Genomic DNA, 5,035 nt, shown 5'->3' with positions numbered 1-5,035 from the left:
GTGTGGGGTTTTTTTTTTTGGGGGGGGGGGGGGGGGGGGTCCTGCCTGCTGCTCAGTTGGCTGGAAAGTATAGCGCACTTATTCCTCAATATCATTTCCCTCAGTCATTGCAAATACTAGACCCTATTGACTTATGCTGCCAAATTTCCTCCAAAGTAGATATCAGCACAGGGTTCAAATACCCAATTTTTCAGTTAGTGTCATGCAAGTTTTTCTATTGTTTCATATTCCTTTGCCTTTTTTCCATTCAGTTTCTTTTAAGTTCACTCTCGTCAGCTTTGTTTCACTTTCAGTCCAACCACACTTGTCTTCCAACGCCTCACTGTCTTGTTGTGAGTCTATCACCTGCCTCCAATCATTTTGTAGAGTATTCTTAAAAAAAAAAGTCACCCACTTCATGCCACATACTATGCAGGCTAGTATGGTGTGAAACTGTCAATTATTAGCGCTAGAGAGCATTTTTTTTTGGTCACATTTCGTTATTGATTTTGTTAGATTGATGTCGGTCATGATGTTCAGTAAAGGTTAAAATATTTACGATAACCGTGTGAACACTAACACAGGCTCCTGTGTTTGATTGGGGAGGGACACGACCGCCATGTGGCACTTAATGTACAGTAATGCGAGTTAACGTTACTGATCAACACACGAAAACCCAAAAGGGAGTTGAAAGGGATTGTGTTGGCAGGCGGCCATTCACAGTGAGAGACATTTTGCGTTTGTGGAATCTTACCTGCAAGGGACTGCACAAACACCTGGCTGTTTTGCATTGACGTTTCCTCACCAAGCATGTCCTCTCATTCCCTCACCTAAATGAGGACCAGTAACCAAACACATAGCAATCGCAAAAGCCAACTCCTCAAATCCGACTTAAGAGCGTCACATAATTTGAATTCATTTTGAAGGAGTAATAGAACTTGAAAGTGACATACATCCCTCTGTTTTTACATTTTTGTCTTGAAAACTTATCTTCACTGTTGCCAGCACTAAATTCTGCATGAGCATCTGACTTGCGCAAATATCTAAGCCAAAAGAGGGTCGTCGTGTGTAACACAAAATGTGGCCAAGTTACGAGTATTATTTAGGCTTTTACTTGTATATGTTTGTACCAAAAGGATGTTATCATCTAACCTTTAAAATGTCATAAAGCATTGTCATCCAATGACAAGAGCGTACATAATCCGCCCTCCCTCCAAAAAAAAAAAAAAGCACATTTCTTTAATAGAATACTAAAAAGAAAAAAGCACTTATATGCATGTGTTACATTGAACTACAAAAATTCAACTTTTGTGACTAAATTGTTTGGTTATTGGTTCTCAGCTTGAGGAAAAGCAGGGGAAGGTCTAAAATTGATGTCTGTGGCATTTTCAGGAGTCACAGAAGAGAAAAAAACTCACTTTATAGATGAAAATGTATTAAAGAGCATTTACAACAAAGGTATGTAGATGAGGTGGCTTGATATTGCAATAAAATAAGAGGGAATGCCTCATAATTGTTAGCATAGTGATTCTGTTATCAGCTTTTTGAATTTTTTTGAGAAAAAAAATGTCTTTTAAAAAAAACTGCAGATTATGTGCAGCCTTAATATCAACTATTAATAAGAAGAGAAGAACATATCAACAATTTGGGTATTGAATAACGTGAGGAGCTATTGCACAAAATTAGACAAACTAAATAAAGTAATGAATAGTAACCAGGTACATATAGGCTTTTTACTGCAAGAGTGTGGAAGACGCTATTTATATTGTAATGAAAATAAAACAAAGTTGAGTGAAGTACTCTTAGTCCACAAATATTTGTACATTACAGCATTAATCCTCAAGAAATATTGCGTAAAGCTTCTGTCGAAAAAAAGAGCCTTATGTTTTTCTTTTTTGTTTTGAAATTGGTCCTTATAATTTAGGTATTGGAAAAACGGGGGGGGGGGGGTAGATTTGCAGATTTTCTTGTGACAGAAGTAAAGTTCTTTGTCTTAAGGATTTATTTAAACTACAGTATTTCTTCACTTGTTCAACTCTGGTCAATTCCACATAATGGTATGCATAATATTCAGGTGTCTAACTATAGCATTGGAAGTAAAAAAAAAAAAAAAAATGCAGTATATTTATACAGCAAGTGGTACAGTAATGCATTTCTAGCTAAGCATGGTTGCATCCATGTGGCAGCTATTGTTTGTGCTTTTGATATTTTATTTGAGCTTCTCTTTGCCCTCGACTGTATCTGATTGAGGGGGAGGAGACGTCGAGGTGTGTAAATGAGGCTGCGATTCTGGAAGCGAGGGTGAAATCACCTGCAACGTAGTTGAAAATCCTCCATGTCGCTTGCGTTTCATTTTCACACCTCGACGAGTCGAGGTGGAGTGACAGACCTGAGGTGATACTCGCATGATTGGTTGGTCCTCAGCCTCCACGCCCTTTGTGCCATACGTCACTGTTGTTCGGTAAAAAATTTTCTTCTCCTAAGTAACTGGTGAACTCTTGTTATTAAGTCTTGCTTCTTGTGAATCTCGTTTTCTTATGACTGTCCTCTTTTTCTCACACTGTTGTTGATGCATATTACCTGTCAGATTTTAACCTGTCTTGCTGTTTTTCTTGCTCTATTTTTTTTTTTTTTTTTTTTTTTAATCCATGCCAGAACTCACTAGAGTGGCCATTTTGTCACCCACTCTAAATAACGTTCACTGATGCAAAATGTTGCCACATCCCGCCTTTCATTCCAACTCGCCTCTAAAGTCGTCAGCGTGAAATCAGTGCTCACAGTGAGAAGCAAACCCGCACAAATAGTGAGGGGGAAAACGTGACTGCCACTACAAAAAGAAAAGTTGTAATTTTACATGAACAGTCATGAGAATAAAAGTGTTTTGTGGTTTGTGGCACACATACTTTGTACTAAATTCACCATGTTTTGGTATTTTTAATACACAACAGAGCAGATGGTGGTCACCAGTGACAAAGTTAACAAGTGATGAACAGTAGTTATGTTATTGGGCTTGTTGCCATTATATAAAAAATAGGTTTAAGACAAAAATACGTTGTGGTGCTTACACATTGCCTCTTAATGTGGAAGCTAGAGCGGTGCTGTTTTAGATCATTACCCAAAACAATTAGCTCAAAGCAGTTGTTTTCCATGGTGATGCTTCCTCATTAGATTCCATTCCTTGTCTCTCGTTGATTTCAATTTGCACTTAAATTAAAAATGGACAGTTAACACTTAGGTGTGTTTAGGGGGAAATGTACTTGTACTTCCCGTCTATATTCTGTCCTTAGCAATGTATGGAAATACAAGTTTACTGGTCTCTTTTTTTTTTTTTTTTTTTTTTTTTCCCCCTGATGTTTTTTTTTTTTTTTCCTCCACTTTGACAGTGAAAGTGTGACCAAACCATTCAGAGAAATTCTCTTTCCATTTTCACCACTCCTTCCTTCTTTTGTTTTGCCTTGCAGTTGCTAAGTCTTATTTTGAAAATGAAAACACTACTATCACAGTGAATAGTGTCTTGGATGGTCTGCTGCAGCCTTTTAATTTCAACTGGTCAGCGATAGCTCTCGGTTCAATTTGACACTAAATGTGATGCAAAAAGTGGAAATTCCTTGTCTTCCAAAAAAACAAAAAACAAACAAAAAAGCAAGCATACTTGCATCCATCCCTCTCGGATCAAGTATTTAGGAACAATCCAACTTTTGGAAGTTTGAGTTTGGTACCAAGTTTGCACATGCTATGGTATTCACCGTAAGGTTGTGTTCGGAAACTGAAGCCCAACGTCTGTTCAGCGTTGAGAGAAGTGAATTGTTTGTTTAGCTATTTGGTCCAGAGTGAAGGACCTGCGTCAGGCTTGTGATATGAAGTGTAAATCTGTTTGTTTTTATTTTGTTTTGTTTTTTATGTTGGGTTATTTTTTGTAAGATCAGTTAGTGATCTTAGTACTATAACTAAGCCAAGTTTGTAATTGTATATTTACTGTAAAATGTAGAACATTGAATAACTATTAAAATTTTCCTATAAAAGGAAGAATGTCTCATCTGATTTATTTGCGTTGTAATGTTCACATTATAACAGTGTAAGTACTCCATCTGTACATAGAAAATTCTAATATAGAGAATTCCTAATACATGTTTGTATTGTACAACTTTGTGAGGAAAGAACTGTTATCAGACATCCTGATGGCACTCTCACTTCTCTCTTGACTGATCTCAGTCATCCGACCGGATTGTGCAACATGATCTATCACGCACGTCAGAACTGCTGACTTAACAATGACACACACCTTAATGAACAAGCCTATTTGAACTATTTTGAACTGTTTAATGAACTTTTTTTTTTTTTTTTGCAGGGGGAATGTGCATGTTTTCTATAGCCAATTTGTAGAATTCCTAATATTGCCTAAGGAGAACGTTTTCAGTTTGAAATCACTGACTTGAACCAGGGAGGAAATGTAATAAGTTGATAGTTCTAATAGTCTGCTTGGAAGGCTGAGGCAGCGATGGACAAGAGTGGGATGTCATAAACATGTTTTCCTCGACTACATTGAGTCTGTTACTGCATACTTGTGGCTCAGTGTGCACTGTATCTCTCTCCAGGCTGCTCAGTACAATAAGGCATCGATCAGCAAGAATGGAAGGTGCACAGCAATGCCAGCTTGCATCCTTCCACCTTTTGTAATGCATAATAATTCATTACATTTGGAAGCGCCTTTCAAGACCCTCAATGACGCTGTCTAACGGTTTTAAACTAAATTTAAAACAAAATTTTACAGATTCAAAAACTTATGAAATAAAATGTGTGGCTATCGTTTCGTAGGCGATTTTAATAGGTGGGTTGTTAGATTTGAAAATGGAGTGCATGTCATTGTGGTTATCACAAAGATTGAGCGATGGGGGAAAATTAGCTTGGGTTAAATTCTTTTTGCAACTGTATTCATAGTTTCTGTACAGTCATACAATATCAGGTTGTAAAAGACTGCACTGGTATATAAAAAAATCGTCATATTCATATTTTAATTTATTAAATATATTTTAGAGCCACAAAATTAAAATGTTTT

The sequence above is a fragment of the Festucalex cinctus genome, chromosome 13 (assembly GCF_051991245.1).
Source record: "Festucalex cinctus isolate MCC-2025b chromosome 13, RoL_Fcin_1.0, whole genome shotgun sequence".
NCBI classification, from domain to species: domain Eukaryota; kingdom Metazoa; phylum Chordata; class Actinopteri; order Syngnathiformes; family Syngnathidae; genus Festucalex; species Festucalex cinctus.
This window is presented reverse-complemented; position numbering follows the sequence as displayed.